This window comes from Triticum aestivum, chromosome 4D (assembly GCF_018294505.1).
Source record: "Triticum aestivum cultivar Chinese Spring chromosome 4D, IWGSC CS RefSeq v2.1, whole genome shotgun sequence".
NCBI classification, from domain to species: domain Eukaryota; kingdom Viridiplantae; phylum Streptophyta; class Magnoliopsida; order Poales; family Poaceae; genus Triticum; species Triticum aestivum.
The window spans coordinates 294,462,349-294,485,407 of record NC_057805.1 but is presented as its reverse complement, the minus strand read 5'-3'; the positions used below and the strand labels follow the sequence as shown (position 1 = coordinate 294,485,407).

Genomic DNA, 23,059 nt, shown 5'->3' with positions numbered 1-23,059 from the left:
AAGGAGTTCATCATCAACACACCATCTATTACCATTTGGAGAGTGGTGTCTCCTAGATTGGTTAGGTGTCGCTTGGGAGCCTCCTACATGATGTGGAGTTGAACCAAGAAGTTTGTAAGGGTAAGGAGATCGCCTACTTCAAGAAGATCTACCCGAGTGAGGCAAGTCCTTCGTGGGCGATGGCCATGGTGGGATAGACAAGGTTGCTTCTTCGTGGACCTTTCATGGGTGGAGCCCTCCGTGGACTTGTGCAACCGTTGCCCTTCGTGGGTTGAAGTCTCCATCAATGTGGATGTACGATAGCACCACCTATCGGAATAATGCCAAAAATCTGCGTGTCCCCATTGCGTTTGCCTTCCCCAAACCCTTCACTTTACTTACATGTGTTATGTCTTACATTTTGCTACTTTACTCTTAGACTTGCATGTGTAGGGTGTTACTTGACTTGTCATAATTTCTAAAATCTGCCTACAACTAAAATTGGGGAAAGGTTAGGTTTTATTTGGCCAAGTAGTCTAATCACCCCCTCTAGACATACTTTCGATCCTACAGTTTATTGATGATTGTGTAGAAGCCTTTGAAAAACTTAAGAAAGCCTTAATATCTGCACCCATTATTTAACCACCTGATTGGAACCTACCATTTGAAGCTATGTCTGATGCTAGTGATTATGCTATTGGTGTTGTTCTAGGACAAATAGCTGATAAAAAATTAAATGTTATCCATTATGATAGTAAAACTCCAGACAATGCTCAAAGAAATTACGCTACTACTGAGAAATAATTTTTAGTAGTTGTGTTTGCATGTGATGAATTTATATCTTATATCGTTGATTTTAAAGTAACTGCTCACAGTGATCATGCTGCTATTAATTATCTTATGGAAAAGAAAGATGCTAAACCTAGGTTGATTAGGTGGGTTCTTTTGCTACAGGAATTTGACTTGCATATTATTGATAGAAAGGGAGCTGAGAACCCCATAGATGATAATTTGTCTCGAGTGGCAGATGTTCTTGATGACCCACTACCTATTGATGATAGTTTTCCTGATGAACAATTAGCGTCATAAATGCTTCTCATAATACTCCTGACTATGCTAATTACATTGTTGCTAAATATATACCACCTTGTTTCACATACCAACAAAACAAAAAGTTCTTCTTTGATTTAAGACATTACTTGTGGGATGACCCACATCTTTATAAATAAGAAGTAGATGGTATTATTAGACGTTGTGTACCTGAGCATGAACGAGGACAAATCCTACGGAAGTGTCATTCCGAGGCATACGGAGGACACCATGCTGGAGACAGAACCACACATAAGGTATTACAATCCGGTTTTTATTTGCCTACTCTCTTCAAGGATGCACGTAAGTTTGTCTTATCTTGTGATGAATGTCAAAGAATTGGTAATACTGGTAGACGTCAGGAAATGCCTATGAATTATTCACTTGTTATTGAACCATTTGATGTTTGGGGATTTGATTATATGGGACCTTTTCATTCCTCTAATGGGTATACACATATTTTAGTTGCTGTTGATTATGTTACTAAGTGGGTAGAAGCTATTCCAACTAGTAGTGTTCATCATAACACTTCTATTAAAATGCTTAAAGAACTTATTTTCCCGAGGTTTGGAGTCCCTAGATATTTAATGATTCATGGTGGTTCACATTTCATTGATGGTGCTTTTCGTAAACTTCTTGCAAAATATGATGCTAACCATAGAATTGCATCTCCTTATCATCCTCAGTCTAGTGGTCAAGTTGAATTAAGCAATAGAGAAATCAAATTAATCTTGCAAAAGACCGTTAATAGATCGAGAAATAATTGGTCCAAGAAACTTGATGATGCATTATGGGCTTATAGAACTGCTTATAAGAATCCTATATGGGTATGTCTCCGTATAAAATGGTCTACGGAAAAGCATGTCATTTACCTCTTGAGTTAGAACATACAGCATATTGGGAAATTAAAGAACTTAACTATGATTTCAAACTTGCCATTGAAAAGAGGTTATTTGATATTAGCTCGTTAGATGAGTAGAGAACCCAAGCTTATGAAAATGCCAAGTTGTTTAAAGAAAAAGTTAAAAGATGGCATGATAAAAGAATTCAAAAACTGGAACTCAAAGTGGGTGAGTGATGACCTACAAGTATAGGGGATCAATTGTAGTCCTTTCGATAAGTAAGAGTGTCGAACCTAACGAGGAGCAGTAGGAAATGACAAGTGGTATTCAGCAAGGTATTTTCTGTAAGCATTGAAATAGTCGGTAACAGGGTAGTTTGGTAGAAAGAATAATTTGTAATGGACAAGTAAGGGTAACGGTAAATAAAGTGCAGTAAGGTAGCCCAATCCTTTTGTGGCAAAGGACAGGCCAAAAGAGTCTCCTATAATAAGCAAAGTATTCTTGAGGGCACACGGGAATTTCATCTAGTCACTTTCATCATGTTGGTTTGATTTGCGTTCGCTACTTTGATAATTTGATATGTGGGTGGACCGGTGTGGGGTGATGTTCTTACTTGAACAAACCTCCCACTTATGATTAACCCTTAAACCCAGTTTCATGCCATGAGAGTCCACTATATCTACCTATGGATTGAATAAGATCCTTCAAGTAAGTTGTCATTGGTGCACGGAGCAATAAAAATTGCTCCTAAATGTGCATGATCTTTTATTGTAAGGGAAAATAAGCTTTGTACGATCTTGTGATGGTAAAGAAATAAAAGCGATGGACTGCATAATAAAAGTTGCTATCACAAGTGGCAATATAAAGTGACGTTCCTTTATATTACGAGCTTGCACATCCAAAAATAAAAAGCGCATGCCAACCTCTGCTTCCCTCAGCGAAGGGCCTATCTTTTACCTTTATGTATTTACTTTTTGTGCAAGAGTCAATAGTGTTATCCTCTATTCCTTTTCATTTTTCTCTTTGCAAGCATCACGAGGTGGGGAAAGATCTAAGCATATATATACAGTTGGATATGAGTGATCATGAGTTATTATTGTTGACATTACCCTTGAGGTAAATGAGTTGGGAGGCAAAAATATAAGCCCCTATCTTTCTATGTGTCTCACTAAAAATTTTGCTCCATATATATGTCGTGAGTGTCAGCAATCATAGAAGACTAAATGATAGTTTAGTATGTGGACTTGCTAAACAAAAGCTCTTACATGAGACTCTTCCTGAAAATATGATGAATTGTAATTGCCTTGTTGACTAAGAACATAGTTTGTTGGTTTTCAAGAAAGTTTATGCTTTATACTTCGTTATTGTCATGAATTGTTACTCATGAGAAGTTTTATGATAATATATATTGTTGCTATGATAATGATCATGATACTACTATGTCCATATTTGGTTTTTATCGACACCTCTCTCTCCAGACATGCGGTCATGATTATCGATATCGGCTTTCGCTTGAGGACAAGCGAGGTCTAAGCTTGGGGGAATTGATACTTCCATTTTGCATCATGTTTTCCTACTTTTAATTATTATGTTGTTGATCATTATAACACTTTGTGATGCAATTCTAATGCCTTTTCTATCTTAATTTGCAAGATTTACATAGGGAGATTGCCGACAGCTGAAATTCTGGACCTGAAAAAGCTATATCAAAGATACTTATTCCGCACAACTCCAAATGAGCTAAAATTTCACGAAGAATTTTTGGAATATATAAAAGTTACTGGAGAAAATAAATACAAGAGGGGACCCACCAGCTGCCCACAAGGCACTTGGGGCGCGACCACCCTCCTAGGCGCGCCCAAGTAACTTGCGGGGTCCCTGGCTGGCCTTCGAGGCCCATCTTCTCCTAGATGATGCCATTTGCCCTACAAAAAATCAAGAGGAGACTTTCGGGACGAAGCGCCGCCGTCTCGAGGTGTAACCTGGGCAGGAGCACGTTTTCTCTCCGACGGAGCGATTCGGCCGGGGACACTTTCTCCAGGAGGGGGAAATCAAAGCCATCGACATCACCAACAACCTCTCATCGTGGGAGGATCAATCTTCATCAACATTTTCACCAGCACCATCTCATCTCAAACCCTAGATCATCTCTTGTATTCAATCTTTGTCTCAATACCTTAGACTGGTACCTCTGGGTTACTAGTAGTGTTGATTACATCTTATAGTTGATGCTAGTTGGTTTGTTTGGTGGAAGATTATATCTTTCGATCCTTGATGATATTCAATACCCCCTCTGATCTTAAACATGAATATGATTTGTGAGTAGTTACTTTTGTTCTTGAGGACATGGGAGAAGTCTTGTCATAAGTAATCATGTGAATTTGGTATTCGTTCGATATTTTGATGATATGCATGTTGTTGCTTCCGTTAGTGTTGTCATGTGAACGTCAGTTACATGACACTTCACCATCTTTGGGCCTAAGGGAAGGCATTGTGCAGTAGTAATTAGATTATGGGTTGCTAGAGTGATAGAGCTTAAACCCTAGTTTATGCGTTATTCCGTAAGGGGCTGATTTCGATCCATATGTTTCATGCTATGGTTAGATTTATCTTAATTCTTCTTTCATAGTTGCGGATGCTTACAAGAGGGAGTAATCATAAGTGGGAGTCTTGTTCAAGTAAGAACAACACCCAAGCACCGGTCCACCCACATATCCTAAGTGGGAGGCTTGTTCGACACTCTTACTTATCGAGAGGACTACGATTGATCAACTATACTTATGGGTCATCACGCATCGACCTTGCCAGGCATGTTGTCGACGCCACCATGCTGCCAGACAACACCTCCTCTCCCTACGTGCGTCCATCATCACACATTCTTCGCCGAGGCCCTACCGCGCCATGCCGCTGAGACTCCACGTCATCGATGCATCGCATGGAACGCCGCTCCACCGCAAATGCCGTCCACTGGTCCCTCGAGCCTATGCATACCTCCAAGAAAGACGCCCCCAGGAGGGATACAGCAAAAGAGCATCGCTGTCATCCGATCGACCGATCTAGAGTTTCCCCTGGAGGTGGCAGATAGGGGTCTAGAGCTTCTCCACGATGATGCCTTCAAGAAGGGGATGACGCAGAAAACGCCGCCATCACCGGCCTTGAAAACGAGCCAAGAGTAGGGTTTTCACGCGGATCTGCTCAGGGAACCTCCATCCAGCCTTGTGTGCACGGGACCGCCACCGATCACCGTCGCCACGCATGGAGTAGGCCGCACCGGCCAGATCAAATTTAACCGGAGGCTAGACCACACATACTGCCGATCCATCCACCAGGCCCTCCATGCAGCTGCTGCCAAACCGAGATCCGACCGGCCGCATTGCCGCCCACCGCTGCCGCACCACAGGACCTGACTAGCCGCGCCTCCACACACTGGAGGCCCGTCAAACCCCAAGCCATGGGAGAGAAGGAGAGACCCCGCCACCGCCATCTACCCCCGGGCTTAGCCCGACAGCGTGACGCGATGGTGACGGGATGAGAGGAGGGAGTAGATCAGGGCTTGGCGACAGCTAGGGTAGCGGCCCGCCCGAGTCGCTCGATGCGGGAGTGACACGGGGGGAGCGACGCATGTCTTGCTCGCTCGTGCCTTCGTCCCATTCAATTAATGGATGCTCAGGAAAAATGAAAATACCCCTGGAATAGCTTCTCTTTCTCTTCCATCAAGATGTATAAATGGTGCTCCAATGGTCCGTCGCTACTCCCATGTTTAGAAAACTTTGGAAGAATAGCATCGTGCTCAGATATAGAATCTTCTTTGTCTGAACTTCCATGAGAAAATTAATAGTAAGAATTTGCTCCATAGGAAATCCTTCTCCCTTCCTTCCATGTATGGTAGTTATGCAATTCTGCTTTGAAGAGACCGCCCTGTCAAACGTGACATAATATTGTGCACAACCCTTGGTGTGTACGGCAAGGAGGATCTTTCTTATGTCGACCGAAGGAGGAGTAGTTAGGCAGAATACTCATGTAATCTTAATCTCCTGGTATCTCTTTGTATTCTTCTCCTCCAAGATGTACTCCTAGATTCTCTCCTCAACAACCTGTACGCATATCTGGGCTCGCACCCCATCTATATAACACGTACCACTCATACGTCTCCAACGTATCTATAATTTTTTTATTGTTCCATGCTATTATATTATCTATCTTGGATGTTTATATGCTATTTTATATGATTTTTGGGACTAACCTATTAACCGAGAGCCCAGTGCCAGTTTATTTTTTCTCCTTGTTTTTGAGTTTCGCAGAAAAGGAATATCAAACGGAGTCCAATCGAGCTGAAACTTTCCAGAGATTATTTTTGGACCAAAAGAAGCCCACGGGGTACCGGAGATGCACCAGAGGAGTCTTGAGGCCACCATAATGGTGGGGGGTGCGCCCCCCGACCTTGTGGGCCCCTCGTGGACTCCCCTGACTTGTTCTCGACGCCAACACCTCTTATATATCCCCAAACCTCCAGAACAGAACCTAGATCGGGAGTTCCGCCGCCGCAAGCCTCTGTAGCCACTAAAAACCTCTCGGGACCCTGTTCTGGCACCCTACCGGAGGGGGAAACCATCACCGGTGGCCATCTTCATCATCCCGGCGCTCTCCATGACGAGGAGGGAGTAGTTCACCCTCGGGGCCGAGGGTATGTACCAGTAGCTATGTGTTTGATCTCTCTCTCTCTCTGTGTGTGTTCTTGATTTGGCATGGTCTTGATGTACCGCGAGCTTTGCTATTATAGTTGGATCTTATGATGTTTCTCCCACTCTACCTTCTTGTAATGGATTGAGTTTTCCCTTTGAAGTTATCTTATCGTATTGAGTCTTTAAGGATTTGAGAACACTTGATGTATGTGCTTATCTATGGTGACCATGGGATATTCACGTGATCCACTTGATGTAAGTTTTGGTGATCAACTTGCGGGTTCTGTGACCTTGTGAACCTATGCATAGGGGTTGGCACAGGTTCTCGTCTTGACTCTCCGGTAGAAACTTTGGGGCACTCTTTGAAGTTCTTTGTGTTGGTTTGAATAGATGAATCTGAGATTGTGTGATGCATATCGTATAAACAAACCCGCGGATACTTGTGGTGACATTGGAGTATCTAGGTGACATTAGGGTTTTGGTTGATGTGTGTCTTAAGGTGTTATTTTAGTACGAACTCTAGGGTTGTTTGTGACACTTATAGGAATAGCCCAATAGATTGATCAGAAAGAATAACTTTGAGGTGGTTTCGTACCCTACAATAATCTCTTTGTTTGTTCTCCGCTATTAGTGACTTTGGAGTGACTCTTTGTTCCACGTTGAGGGATTGTTATATGATCTAATTATGTTATCATTGTTGAGAGAACTTGCACTAGTGAAAGTATGAACCTTAGGCCTTGCTTCCAAGCATTGCAATACCATTTTCGCTCACTTTTATTGCTTGCTACCTTGCTGTTTTATATTTTCAGATTACAAAAATCCATATCTACCATCCATCTTACGCTTGTATCACCATCTCTTCATCGAACTAGTGCACCCATACAATTTACCATTGTATTGGGTGTGTTGGGGTTGTTTGAGAGAGACCATCTTCATCCTAGGCCTCCCACGGATTGATAAACCTTAGGTCATCCACTTGAGGGAAATTTTCTACTGTCCTACAAAACTCTGTGCTTGGAGGCCCATCGCGAGTCTACAAGAAGAAGGTTGCCTAGTAGACATCAAGCTATTTTCTGGCGCCGTTGCCGTGGAGGCTAGGTAAGCGGCACTCACACCCCATCAACTAAGCTCCTTTCTGACGCCGTTGCCGGGAAGGTTAGTGCTTGAAGGTATATCTTTAGATCTTGCAATCGAATCTTTTAGTTTCTTGTTTTATCACTAGTTTAGTCTATAAAAGAAAACTACAAAAAAAAGGAACTGAGGTTGCCTCATATGCTTCATCTTTTTAATGTCTTTCGTGAAAAAATGGAGTCCGGTAATTGTGCCAAAGTGTTGGAAGAAGAATGCTATAAAATGTTTGGCATACAATATTTGAATGATGAGCATGATTGCAATGTTGTTAGTATGAATTCCTTGAATATCCATGATGCTAATGATATTCAAAGCCACAAGCTTGGGGATGCTATGTTTGATGAAGATGTTATTTTTAGTCCCCCAAGTTTTGATGAGCAAATTTATTTTGATGATAGCATGCCTCCTATTTATGATGATTATATTGATGAAAGTGGGTTTGGAAGAGTGTCAACTCTAGGTAATGATCCCACTATTTTGGAGGATGTTGAATCTTATAATATTTATGAAAGTGGATTTGGAGAGGTCATGACTTTATTTAGTGATGAATCCACTATTTCGGAAGAGGTTCGAATTGATTATGAAAACAAAGTTGCTATCTATGATGATTACTGTGATGGCATGTATGCTATAAAGAATAATGATAACCATGAAACTTGTCATCATGATTTTAATTTTCAATTGGATTATGCCTCACTTGATAGTTATTTTGTTGAGTTTGCTCCCTCTACTATTCATGAGAAGAAATTTGCTTATGTGAAGAGTGCAAAAATTTCTATGCTTGTGCATCATGAAAAGAAAGCTTTGTGTGATTGATACGTCCATTTTGCATCATGCATTTATATCGATATTTATTGCATTATGGGCTGTTATTACACATTATGTCACAATACTTATGCCTATTCTCTCTTATTTTACAAGGTTTACATGAAGAGGGAGAATGCCGGCAGCTCTGGAATGGAAAAGGAGCAAATAATAGAGACCTATTCTGCACAACTCCAAAAGTCCTGAAACTCCACGGAAGTTATTTTTGGAATTAATAAAAAAATACTGAGTGAAGAAATTACCAGAGGGGGGCCACCCACCATCCACGAGCGTGGGGGCGCGCCCCCCTGCCTCGTGGGCCCCCTGGCAGGCCTCCGGTGCCCATCTTCTGCTATATGAAGTCTTTTACCCTGGAAAAAATCATAAGCAAGCTTTCGGGAAGAAACTCCGCCGCCACGAGGCGGAACCTTGGCGGAACCAATCTAGGGCTCCGGCAGAGCTATTCTGCCGGGGAAACTTCCCTCCGGGAGGGGGAAATCATCGCCATCGTCATCACCAACAATCCTCTCATTGGGAGGGGGTCAATCTCCATGAACATCTTCACCAGCACCATCTCCTCTCAAACCCAAGTTCATCTCTTGTATCCAATCTTTGTCCCAAAGACTCAGATTGGTACATGTGGGTTGCTAGTAGTATTGATTACTCCTTGTAGTTGATGCTAGTTGGTTTATTTGGTGGGAGATCATATGTTCAGATCCTTTATGCATATTAATACCCCTATGATTATGAACATGAATATGATTTGTGAGTAGTTACGTTTGTTCCTGAGGACATGGGAGAAGTCTTGCTATAAGTAGTCATGTGAATTTGTATTCGTTCGATATTTTGATGAGATGTATGTTGTCTCTCCTCTAGTGATGTTATGTGAACGTCGAATACATGACACTTCACCATTGTTTGGGCCTAGAGGAAGGCATTGGGAAGTAATAAGTAGATGATGGGTTGCTAGAGTGACAGAAGCTTAAACCCTAGTTTATGAGTTGCTTCATAAGGGGCTGATTTGGATCCATATGTTTCATGCTATGGTTAGGTTTACCTTAATACTTCTCTTGTAGTTGCAGATGCTTGCAATAGGGGTTAATCATAAGTGGGATGCTTGTCCAAGAAAGGATAGCACCCAAGCACCGGTCCACCCACATACCAAATTATCAAAGTAACGAACGCGAATCATATGAGCGTGATGAAAACTAGCTTGACGATAATTCCCAAGTGTCCTCAGGAGCGCTTTTCTCTATATAAGAGTTTGTCCAGGCTTGTCCTTTGCTACAAAAAGGATTGGGCCATCTTGCTGCACCTTGTTTACTTTCATTACTTGTTACCCGTTACAAATTACCTTATCACAAAACTATATGTTACCGATAATTTCAGTGCTTGCAGAGAATACCTTACTGAAAACCGCTTGTCATTTCCTTCTGCTCCTCGTTGGGTTCGACACTCTTACTTATCGAAAGGACTACGATAGATCCCCTACACTTGTGGGTCATCAGTGATAGCTATATTGTTGAATTCATTCTTGATGCTACTGAAAATTATTATGAGAGAGGAACATATGCTTCTACATATTGCAATAATATCAAGTTTCCTCTCTATGTGTTGAAAGTTTTGAAGTCATGCTTGTTTTGCCTTCCTATGCTAGTTGATTCTTGTTCCCATAAGTTGTTTGCTCACAAAATCCCTATGCGTAGGAAGTGGGTTAGACTTAATGTGCTTTTCATATGCTTCATGATGCTCTCATTATGTTTCAATTCTTATATTTTATGTGAGCATCATTGGAACCATCATGCCTAGCTAAAAAGGCATTAAAGAAAAGCGCTTGTTGGGAGACAATCCAATACTTATACCTACTGTTTTTGAGTGTTAACATTATTAAGCTACTGTAGTAATCATGTTTTATAGCTTTTGTTTCAATAAAGTGCCAAGTAAGACCTTTGGGATAGCTTACGGTAATAGTTGACTTGATCTTGCTGAAAAGCAGAAACTTTTGCGCTCAGTCCCAGAATTGTTAAAAATCACTGGAGCGTGATAAAATATTGATTCTTTTTGTAGAATATTACCAAACAAATTGCTTAGGTCGTCCTAATGTTTTTAGAATTTTTGGAGTTACAGAAGTATGATTTCAATTCGGATCTTTACACACTGTTTTATTTTTGACAGATTCTGTTTTCGATGCATATTTTGCTCGTTTTCTAGTTTCTATGGCTTATATTGCCTAATATAAATTGTAGAAATGATAGGGTACAGTAGGCATCATGTGAGAAAAATTATGAATCTTGTCTTGACAGTACCAAAGTGAATTATTTATTTATTATACTAACGGATCTCACGAGTTTCCTGTTAAGTTTTGTGTTGTGAAGTTTTCAAGTTTTGGATGAAGTTTCGATGGAATATGGAACAAGGAGTGGCAAGATCCTAAACTTGGGGATTCCCAAGGCACCCCAAGCTAATATTCAAGGAATACCCAAGCAAACTAAGCTTGGGGATGCCCCGGATGGCATCCCCTCTTTCGTCTTCTTTCATCGGTAACTTTACTTGGGGCTATATTTTTATTCAGCACATGATATGTGTTTTGCTTGGAGCGTTATTTTATTTTATTTTGCTTGCTGTTTGAATAATATCCCAGGATCTGAAATTTTTAAATGTTAGAGAGTCTTCACATAGTTACATAATTATTTAACTACTCATTGATCTTCACTTATATCTTTTGGAGTAGTTTGTCATTTGCTCTAGTGCTTCACTTATACCTTTTTAGAGCAAGACAGTAGTTTTATTTTGTAGAAATTGTTGAACTCTCATGCTTCACTTATATCATTTTTAGAGTCTCTAAACAACATGATAATTTGCTTTGGTTATGAATTTAGTGCTGATATGATAGGCATCCAAGAGGGATATAATAAAAACTTTCATATAAAGTGCATTGAATACTATGAGAAGTTTGATTCCTTATGATTGTTTTGAGATATGAAGATGGTGATATTAGAGTCATGCTAGTGAGTAATTGTGAATTTGAGAAATACTTGTGCTAAGGTTTGTGAGTCCTGTAGTATGCACGTATGGTGAATTGTTATGTAACGAAGTTGGAGCATGTGATATTTTTTTGATTGTCTTCCTCATGAGTGGCGGTCGGGGACGAGCAATGGTCTTTTCCTACCAATCTATCCCCCTAGGAGCATGCGTGTAGTACTTTGTTTCGATAACTAATAGATTTTTGCAATAAGTATGTGAGTTCTTTATGACTAATGTTGAGTCCATGGATTATACGCAGTCTCACCCTTCCACCATTGCTAGCCTCTCTCGTGCCGCGCAACTTCCGCCGATACCATACACCCACCATATATCTTCCTGAAAATAACCACCATACCTACCTATTATGGCATTTCCATAGCCATTCCGAGATATATTGCAATGCAGCTTTCCACCGTTCCGTTTATTATGACACGCTTCATCATTGTCATATTGCTTTGCATGATCATGTAGTTGACATCATATTTGTGGCAAAGCCACCATTCATAATTCTTTCATACATGTCACTTTTAATTGATTGCACATCCCGTTACACCACCGGAGGCATTCATATAGAGTCATATTTTGTTCTAAGAATCGAGTTGTAATTCTTGAGTTGTAAGTAAATAAAAGTGTGATGATCTTCATTATTAGAGCATTGTCCCATGTGAGGAAATAAAAAAAAGAGAGAGAAAAGGCCAAAAAAAGAGAAGGCCCCAAAAAAGAGAGAAACAAAAAAATGAGAGAAAATGAGAGAAGGGGCAATGCTACTATACTTTTACCACACTTGTGCTTCAAAGTAGCACCATGATCTTCATGATAGAGAGTCTCCTATGTTGTCACTTTCATATACTAGTGGGAATTTTTGTTATAGAACTTGGCTTGTATATTCCAACGATGGGCTTCCTCAAATTGCCCTAGGTCTTCATGAGCAAGCAAGTAGGATGCACACCCACTTAGTTTTCTTTTTGAGCTTTCATAAACTTATAGCTCTAGAGCATCCATTGCATGGCAATCCCTACTCACTCACATTGATATCTATTGATGGGCATCTCCATAGCCCGTTGATACGCCTAGTTGATGTGAGACTATCTCCTTCTTTTTGTCTTCTCCACAACCACCATATTCTATTCCACCTATAGTGTTATGTCCATGGCTCACGCTCATGTATTGCGTAAAAGTTGAAAAAGTTTGAGAACATCAAAAGTATGAAACAATTGCTTGGCTTGTCATCGGGGGTGTGCATGATTTGAATATTTTGTGTGATGAAGATGGAGCATAGCCAGACTATATGATTTTGTAGGAATAACTTTCTTTAGCCATGTTATTTTGAGAAGACATAATTGCTTTATTAGTATGCTTGAAGTATTATTGTTTTTACGTCAATATTAAACTCTTGTTTTGAATATTATGGATCCGAATATTCTTGCCACAATAAAGAAAAATTACATGGATGAATATGTTAGGTAGCATTCCACATCAAAAATTCTGTTATATTCATGCCCCAATCATGAGCTCTCAAGAGAAATGATTATTCAAAAAATTTATGCTCGGCTTTCTCTCAATAATCGCTCCATGCTCGATACTTCTTGTACTGGCTCTTTTATGATGAAGACTATTGAATTCAAATGGGATTTATTGGAAAGAATTAAATGCAGCTCTGAAGATTGGGATCTCGACAAAGGTAAGGAGTCAGGTATAACACCTAAGTTTGATTGTGTTAAATCTTTTATGGATACCGATGTTTTCCGTGAATTTAGCACTAAATATGGACTTGACTCTGAGATAGTGGCTTCTTTCTGTGAATCCTTTGCTACTCATGTTGATCTCTCTAAGGAGAAGTGGTTTAAATATAATCCTCCCATTGAAGTAAAAGTAGTTGCACCTATTAAAGTTGAAGAAAAGACTATCACTTATAGTGATCGTGTCGTTCCTATTGCTTATATTGAGAAACCACCTTTCCCTGTTAGAATAAAGGATCATGCTAAAGCTTCAACTGTGGTCAACAAAAGTAACATTAAGACACCCAAACCCCCTGAGCAAATTAAAGTTGAACCCAGTGTTGCTATGGTTAAAGATCTCTTGGCTGATAATATTGATGGGCATGTTATTTACTTCTGCAATGAAGCTGCTAGAATTGCTAGACCTGATGCTAAAAATAAACATAGACCTGTTGTAGGCATGCCTGTTATTTCTGTTAAGATAGGAGATCATTGTTATCATGGCTTATGTGATATGGGTGCTAGTGCAAGTGCAATACCTCACTATTTATACAAAGAAATTATGCATGACATTGCACCTGCTGAGTTAGAGGAAATTGATGTTACAATTAAGCTTGCCAATAGAGACACTATTTCACCAGTTGGGATTGTTAGAGATGTTGAAGTCTTGTATGGGAAAGTTAAATATCCTGCTGATTTTCTTGTTCTTGGTTCCCCACAAGATAGCTTTTGTCCCATCATTTTTGGTAGACCCTTCTTGAATACTGTTAATGCTAGGATAGACTGCGAAAAGGATGTTGTTACTATTGGTTTGGGGGATATGTCTCATGAGTTTAACTTTGCTAAATTTCGCAGACAACCCCGTGACGAGGAATTGCCTAGTAAAGATGAAATTATTGGTCTTGCTTCTATTGTCATGCCTCCTAATGACCCTTTAGAACAATATTTGCTAGACCATGAAAATGATATGTTTATGAATGAAAGAAGGGAAATAGATGAAGTATTCTTTAAACAGGGACCTATTTTGAAACACAACTTGCCTGTTGAAATCCTAGGGGATCCTCCTCCACCCAAGGGTGATCCCGTGTTTGAGCTTAAACCGTTACCTGATACTCTTAAATATGCTTATCTTGGTGAAAAGAAGATATATCCTGTTATTATTAGTGCTAACCTTTCAGAGCATGAAGAAAATAAATTATTGAAAACTCTGAAGAAGCATCGTGCTGCTATTGGATATACTCTTGATGATCTTAAGGGCATTAGTCCCACTCTATGCCAGCACAAAATAAAATTGGAGAAAGACGCTAAACCAGTTGTTGATCACCAACGACAGTTAAATCCTAAGATGAAAGAAGTGGTAAGGAAAGAAATACTAAAGCTTCTAGAGGCAGGTATAATTTATCCCGTTGCTAATAGTCAGTGGGTAAGTCCTGTCCATTGTGTCCCTAAGAAGGGAGGTATTACTGTTGTTCCTAATGATAAAGATGAATTGATCCCACAAAGAATTATTACAGGTTATAGAATGGTAATTGATTTCCGCAAATTAAATAAAGCTACTAAAAAGGATCATTACCCTTTACCTTTTATTGATCAAATGCTAGAAAGATTATCCAAACATACACATTTTTGCTTTCTAGATTGTTATTCCGGTTTCTCTCAAATACCTGTGTCAAAAGAGGATCAAGAAAAGACCACTTTTACTTGCCCTTTCGGTACCTTTGCTTATAGACGTATGCCTTTTGGTTTATGTAATGCACCTGCTACCTTTCAAAGATGCATGATGGCTATATTATCTGATTTTTGTGAAAATATTGTTGAGGTTTTCATGGATGATTTCTCCGTATATGGAACTTCTTTTGATGATTGCTTGAGCAACCTTGATCGAGTTTTGCAGAGATGTGAAGAAACTAACCTTGTCTTGAATTGGGAGAAGTGCCACTTTATGGTTAATGAAGGTATTGTCTTGGGGCATAAAATTTCTGAAAGAGGTATTGAAGTTGGTAAAGCTAAAGTTGATGCTATTGAAAAGATGCCGTGTCCCAAGGACATTAAAGGTATAAGAAGTTTCCTTGGTCATGCCGGTTTTTCTAGGAGGTTCATTAAGGAATTCTCTAAAATCTCCAGGCCTTTGACTAATCTCTTACAGAAAGATATTCCTTTTGTCTTTGATGATGATTGTGTAGAAGCATTTGAAATAATTAAGAAAGCTTTGATTTCTGCACCTGTTGTTCAGCCACCTGATTGGAATTTACCCTTTGAAATTATGTGCGATGCTAGTGATTATGCTGTAGGTGTTGTTCTAGGACAAAGAGTTGATAAGAAATTAAATGTTATCCAATATGCTAGTAAAACTCTAGACAGTGCCTAGAGAAATTATGCTACTACTGAAAAGGAATTTTTAGAGTTGTATTTGCTTGTGATAAGTTCAGACCTTACATTGTTGATTCTAAAGTAACTGTTCACACTGATCATGCTGCTATTAAATATCTTATGGAAGAGAAAGATGCTAAACCTAGACTTATTAGATGGGTTCTCTTGCTACAAGAATTCGATTTGCATATCATTGATAGAAAGGGAGCTGAGAACCCCGTTGCAGACAACTTGTCTAGGTTAGAGAATGTTCTTGATGACCCACTACCTATTGATGATAGCTTTCCTGATGAACAATTGCCTGTCATAAATGCTTCTCGTGCTGCTCCATGGTATGCTGATTATGCTAATTATATTGTTGCTAAATTTATACCACCAAGTTTCACATACCAGCAAAAGAAAAGGTTTTTCTATGATTTAAGACATTACTTCTGGGATGACCCACACCTTTATAAAGAAAGAGTAGATGGTGTTATTAGACGTTGTATACCTGAGCATGAACAGGAACAAATCCTACGCAAGCGCCTGATACGTCTCCGTCGTATCTACTTTTCCAAACACTTTTGCCCTTGTTTTGGACTCTAACTTGCATGACTTGAATGGAACTAACCCAGACTAACGCTGTTTTCAGCAGAATTGCCATGGTGTTATCTTTGTGCAGAAACAAAAGTTCTCGGAATGACCTGAAACTTCACGGAGATTATTTTTGGAAATAATAAAAAAATAATGGCGAAAGAATCAAGGCCAGGGGGCCCACACCCTGTCCACGAGGGTGGGAGGCGCGCCTGCCCCCTGGGCGCGCCCCCTACCTCGTGGGCCCCCTGGTGCTCCACCGACCTCAACTCCAACTCTATATATTCACATTCGGGGAGAAAAAAATCAGAGAGAAGGATTCATCGCGTTTTACGATACGAAGCCGACGCCAAGCCCTAATCTCTCTCGGGAGGGCTGATCTGGAGTCCGTTCGGGGCTCCGGAGAGGGGAGTCCGTTGCCGTCGTCATCATCAACCATCCTCCATCACCAATTTCATGATGCTCACCGCCTTGCGTGAGTAATTCCATCGTCGGCTTGCTAGAAGGTGATGGGTTGGATGAGATTTATCATGTAATCGAGTTAGTTTTGTTAGGGTTTGATCCCTAGTATCCGCTATGTTCTGAGATTGATGTTGCTATGACTTTGCTATGCTTAATGCTTGTCACTAGGGCCCGAGTGCCATGATTACAGATCTGAACCTATTATGCTTTCATGAATATATGTGAGTTCTTGATCCTATCTTGCAAGTCTATAGTCACCTACTAAGTGTTATGATCCGGCAACGCCGAAGTGACAATAATCGGGACCACTCCCGGTGATGACCGTAGTTTGAGGAGTTCATGTATTCACTATGTGCTAATGCTTTGGTCCGGTACTCTATTAAAAGGAGGCCTTAATATCCCTTAGTTTCTGCTAGGACCCCGCTGCCACGGGAGGGTAGGACAAAAGATGGCATGCAAGTTCTTTTCCATAAGCATGTATGACTATATTCGGAATACATGCCTACATTACATTGATGAATTGGAGCTAGTTCTGTGTCACCCTATGTTATGACTGTTACATGATGAACCGCATCCGGCATAATTCTCCATCACCGATCCAATTGTTGGGAATCGTAGCATAATTTAAAAAAATTCTACGCTCACCAAGATGCATCTATGGAGTCTACTAGCAACGAGGGGAAAGGAGTGCATCTACATACCCTTGTAGATCGCGAGCGGAAGCGTTCCAATGAACGTGGATGACGGAGTCGTACTCGCCGTGATCCAAATCACCGATGACCGAGTGCCGAACGGATGGCACCTCCGCGTTCAACACACGTACAGTGCAGCGACGTCTCCTCCTTCTTGATCCAACAAGGGGGAAGGAGAGGTTGATGGAGATCCAGCAGCACGACGGCGTGGTGGTGGATGTAGCGGGTCTCGGCAGGGCTTTGCCAAGCTTCTGCGAGAGAGAGAGAGAGGTGTTGCAGGGGAGGAGGGAGGCGCCCAAGGCTGTAGGTTGCTGCCCTCCCTCCCCCCCTTTATATAGGCCCCCTGGGGGGGCGCCGGCCCAGGGAGATGGGATCTCCAAGGGGGGGCGGCGGCCAAAGGGGGGGAAGGGGTGCCTTGCCCCCCAAGGCAAGGGGGCACCTCCCCCCTAGGGTTCCCAACCCTAGGCGCATGGGGGGAGGCCCAAGGGGGGCGCCCCAGCCCACTAAGGGCTGGTTCCCTTCCACTTTCAGCCCACGGGGCCCTCCGGGATAGGTGGCCCCACCCGGTGGACCCCCGGGACCCTTCCGGTGGTCCCGGTACAATACCGGTAACCCCCGAAACTTTCCCGGTGGCCGAAACTTGACTTCCTATATATAATTCTTCACCTCCGTACCATTCCGGAACCTCTCATGACGTCCGGGATCTCATCCGGGACACCGAACAACTTTCGGGTTTCCGCATACATATATCTCTACAACCCTAGCGTCACCGAACCTTAAGTGTGTAGACCCTATGGGTTCGAGAGACATGCAGACATGACCGAGACGCCTCTCCGGTCAATAACCAACAGCGGGATCTGGATACCCATGTTGGCTCCCACATGTTCCACGATGATCTCATCGGATGAACCACGGTGTCGAGGATTCAATCAATTCGTATGCAATTCCCTTTGTCAATCGGTATGTTACTTGCCCGAGATTCGATCGTCGGTATCCCAATACCTTGTTCAATCTCGTTACCGGCAAGTCTCTTTACTCGTACCGCAATGCATGATCCCGTGACTAACGCCTTAGTCACATTGAGCTCATTATGATGATGCATTACCGAGTGGGCCCAGAGATACCTCTCCGTCACACGGAGTGACAAATCCCAGTCTCGATCCGTGCCAACCCAACAGACACTTTCGGAGATACCCGTAGTGCACCTTTATAGTCACCCGGTTACGTTGTGACGTTTGGCACACCCAAAGCACTCCTACGGTATCCGGGAGTTGCACGATCTCATGGTCTAACGAAAAGATACTTGACATTGGAAAAGCTCTAGAAAACGAAACTACACGATCTTTTATGCTATGCTTAGGATTGGGTCTTGTCCATCACATCATTCTCCTAATGATGTGATCCCGTTATCAATGACATCCAATGTCCATAGTCAGGAAACCATGACTATCTGTTGATCAACGAGCTAGTCAACTAGAGGCTTACTAGGGACACGTTGTGGTCTATGTATTCACACATGTATTACGATTTCCGGACAATACAATTATAGCATGAATAATAGACAATTACCATGAACAAAGAAATATAATAATAACCATTTATTATTGCCTCTAGGGCATATTTCCAACAGTCTCCCACTTGCACTAGAGTCAATAATCTAGTTACATTGTGATGAATCGAACACCCATTGCGTCCTAGTGTTGATCATGTTTTGCCCTAGGGAGAGGTTTAGTCAACGGATCTGCTACATTCAGGTCCGTATGTACTTTACAAATATCTATGTCTCCATTTTGAACACTTTCACGAATGGAGTTGAAGCGACGCTTGATATGCCTGGTCTTCCTGTGAAACCTGGGCTCCTTCGCAAGGGCAATAGCTCCAGTGTTGTCACAGAAGAGAGTCATCGGGCCCGACGCATTGGGAATCACCCCTAGGTCGGTAATGAACTCCTTCATCCAGACTGCTTCCTGTGCTGCCTCCGAGGCTGCCATGTACTCCGCTTCACATGTAGATCCCGCCACGACGCTTTGCTTGTAACTGCATCAGCTTACTGCTCCTCCATTCAAAATATACACGTATCCGGTTTGTGACTTCGAGTCATCCAGATCTGTGTCGAAGCTAGCGTCGACGTAACCCTTTACGACGAGCTCTTCGTCACCTCCATAAACGAGAAACATATCCTTAGTCCTCTTCAGGTACTTCAGGATATTCTTGACCGCTGTCCAGTGTTCCATGCCGGGATTACTTTGGTACCTTCCTACCAAACTTACGGCAAGGTTTACAACAGGTCTGGTACACAGCATGGCATACATAATAGAACCTATGGCCGAGGCATAGGGGATGACACTCATCTTTTCTATATCTTCTGCCGTGGTCGGGCATTGAGCCTTGCTCAATTGCACACCTTGCAATACAGGCAAGAACCCCTTCTTGGACTGATCCATACTGAACTTCTTCAGTATCTTGTCAAGGTCTGTACTCTGTGAAAGACCAATGAGGCGTCTTGATCTATCTCTATAGATCTTGATGCCTAATATATAAGCAGCTTCTCCAAGGTCCTTCATTGAAAAACACTTATTCAAATAGGCCTTTATACTTTCCAAGAATTCTATATCATTTCCCATCAATAATATGTCATCCACATATAATATGAGAAATGCTACAGAGCTCCCACTCACTTTCTTGTAAACACAGGCTTCTCCATAAGTCTGTGTAAACCCAAACGCTTTGATCATCTCATCAAAGCGAATGTTCCAACTCCGAGATGCTTGCACCAGCCCATAAATTGAGCGCTAGAGCTTGCATACTTTGTTAGCATTCTTAGGATCGACAAAACCTTCCGGCTGCATCATATACAACTCTTCCTTAAGGAAGCCGTTAAGGAATGCCGTTTTGACATCCATCTGCCATATCTCATAATCATAGTATGCGGCAATTGCTAACATGATTCGGACGGACTTCAGCTTCGCTACGGGTGAGAAAGTCTCATTGTAGTCAACCCCTTGAACTTGTCGATAACCCTTAGCGACAAGTCGAGCTTTGTAGATGGTCACATTACCATCTGCGTCCGTCTTCTTCTTAAAGATCCATTTGTTTTCTATGGCTCGCCACTCATCGGGCAAGTCAGTCAAAGTCCATACTTCGTTTTCATACATGGATCCTATCTCGGATTTCATGGCTTCTAGCCATTTGTCGGAATCCGGGCCCGCCATCGCTTCTTCATAGTTCGAAGGTTCACCGTTGTCTAACAACATGATTTCCAGGACAGGGTTGCCGTACCACTCTGGTGTGGAACGTGTCCTTGTGGACCTACAAAGTTCAGTAACTTGATCCGAAGCTTCATGATCATCATCATTAACTTCCTCCCCAGTCGGTGTAGGCACCACAGGAACATTTTCCCGCGCTGCGCTACTTTCCGGTTCGGAAGGGGTGACTATCACCTCATCAAGTTCCACTTTCCTCCCACTCAATTCTTTCGAGAGAAACTCCTTCTCCAGAAAGGACCCGTTCTTGGCAACGAAGATCTTGCCCTCGGATCTGAGGTAGAAGGTATACCCAATAGTTTCCTTAGGGTATCCTATGAAGACGCATTTTTCCGACTTGGGTTCGAGCTTTTCAGGTTGAAGTTTCTTGACATAAGCATCGCATCCCCAAACTTTTAGAAATGACAGCTTAGGTTTCTTCCCAAACCATAATTCATACGGTGTCGTCTCAACGGATTTAGACGGTGCCCTATTTAAAGTGAATGCGGCAGTCTCTAAAGCATAAACCCAAAATGAGAGCGGTAAATCGGTAAGAGACATCATAGATCGCACCATATCCAATAGAGTGCGATTACGACGTTCGGACACACCATTTCTCTGAGGTGTTCCAGGCGGCGTGAGTTGTGAAACTATTCCACATTTCCTTAAGTGTGCACCAAACTCGTGACTTAAATATTCTCCACCACGATCTGATCGTAAGAATTTTATTTTCCTGTCACGTTGATTCTCAACTTCACTCTGAAATTCCTTGAACTTTTCAAAGGTTTCAGACTTGTGTTTCATTAGGTAGACATACCCATATCTACTTAAATCATCAGTGAGAATGAGAACATAATGATATCCTCCGCGAGCCTCAACACTCATTGGACCGCACACATCGGTATGTATGATTTCCAATAAGTTGGTTGCTCGCTCCATTGTTCCGGAGAACGGAGTCTTGGTCATCTTACCCATGAGGCATGGTTCGCACGTGTCAAATGATTCGTAATCAAGAGACTCCAAAAGTCCATCTGCATGGAGCTTCTTCATGCGCTTGACACCAATGTGACCAAGGCGGCAGTGCCACAAGTATGTGGGACTATCGTTATCAACTTTATATCTTTTGGTATTCACACTATGAACATGTGTAACATCACGTTCGAGATTCATCAAAAATAAACCATTGACCAGCGGGGCATGACCATAAAACATATTTCTCAAATAAACAGAACAACCATTATTCTCGAATTTAAATGAGTAGCCATCTCGAATTAAACGAGATCCAGATACAATGTTCATGCTCAAAGCTGGCACTAAATAACAATTATTGAGGTTTAAAACTAATCCCGTAGGTAGATGCAGAGGTAGCGTGCCGACGGCGATCACATCGACCTTGGAACCATTCCTGACGCGCATCGTCACCTCATCCTTCGCCAGTCTCCGTTTATTCCGTAGTTCCTGTTTTGAGTTACAAATATGAGCAACCGCACCGGTATCAAATACCCAGGAGCTACTACGAGTACTGGTAAGGTACACATCAATTACATGTATATCACATATACCTTTGGCGTTGCCGGCCTTCTTGTCCGCTAAGTATTTGGGGCAGTTCCGCTTCCAGTGACCACTTCCCTTGCAATAAAAGCACTCAGTCTCGGGCTTGGGTCCATGCTTTGACTTCTTCCCAGTAACTGGTTTACCGGGCGCGGCAACTCCCTTGCTGTCCTTCTTGAAGTTCTTCTTACCCTTGCCCTTCTTGAACTTAGTGGTTTTATTCACCATCAACACTTGATGTTCTTTTCTGATCTCCCCTTCCGCTGATTTCAGCATTGAATATACCTCGGGAATGGTCTTTTCCATCCCCTGCATATTGTAGTTCATCACAAAGCTCTTGTAGCTTGGTGGAAGCGACTGGAGGATTCTGTCAATGACCGCGTCATCCGGGAGATTAACTCCCAGCTGAGACAAGCGGTTGTGCAACCCAGACATTCTGAGTATGTGCTCACTAACAGAACTGTTCTCCTCCATTTTACTGCTGAAGAACTTGTCGGAGACATCATATCTCTCGACCCGGGCATGAGCTTGAAAAACTAATTTCAGCTCCTCGAACATCTCATATGCTCCATGTTTCTCAAAACGCTTTTGGAGACCCGGTTCTAGGCTGTAAAGCATGCCGCACTGAACGAGGGAGTAATCATCAGCACGTGATTGCCAAGCGTTCATAACGTCTTGGTTCTCTGGGATTGGTGCTTCACCTAGCGGTGCTTCTAAGACATAATCTTTCTTGGCTACTATGAGGATGAGCCTCAGGTTCCGGACCCAGTCCGTATAGTTGCTGCCATCATCTTTCAGCTTGGTTTTCTCTAGGAACGCGTTGAAATTGAGGACAACGTTGGCCATTTGATCTACAATACATAGTGTAAAGATTTTAGACTAAGTTCATGATAATTGAGT

The 23,059-nt window shown here is 41.9% G+C and overlaps 1 pseudogene; it reads left to right on the top strand.

Moving 5' to 3' along the window:
- The first annotated feature begins 894 nt into the window (after positions 1-894).
- The window catches only part of LOC123097514 (uncharacterized), an 82,837-nt pseudogene continuing 60,672 nt past the window's right edge, over positions 895-23,059 (top strand).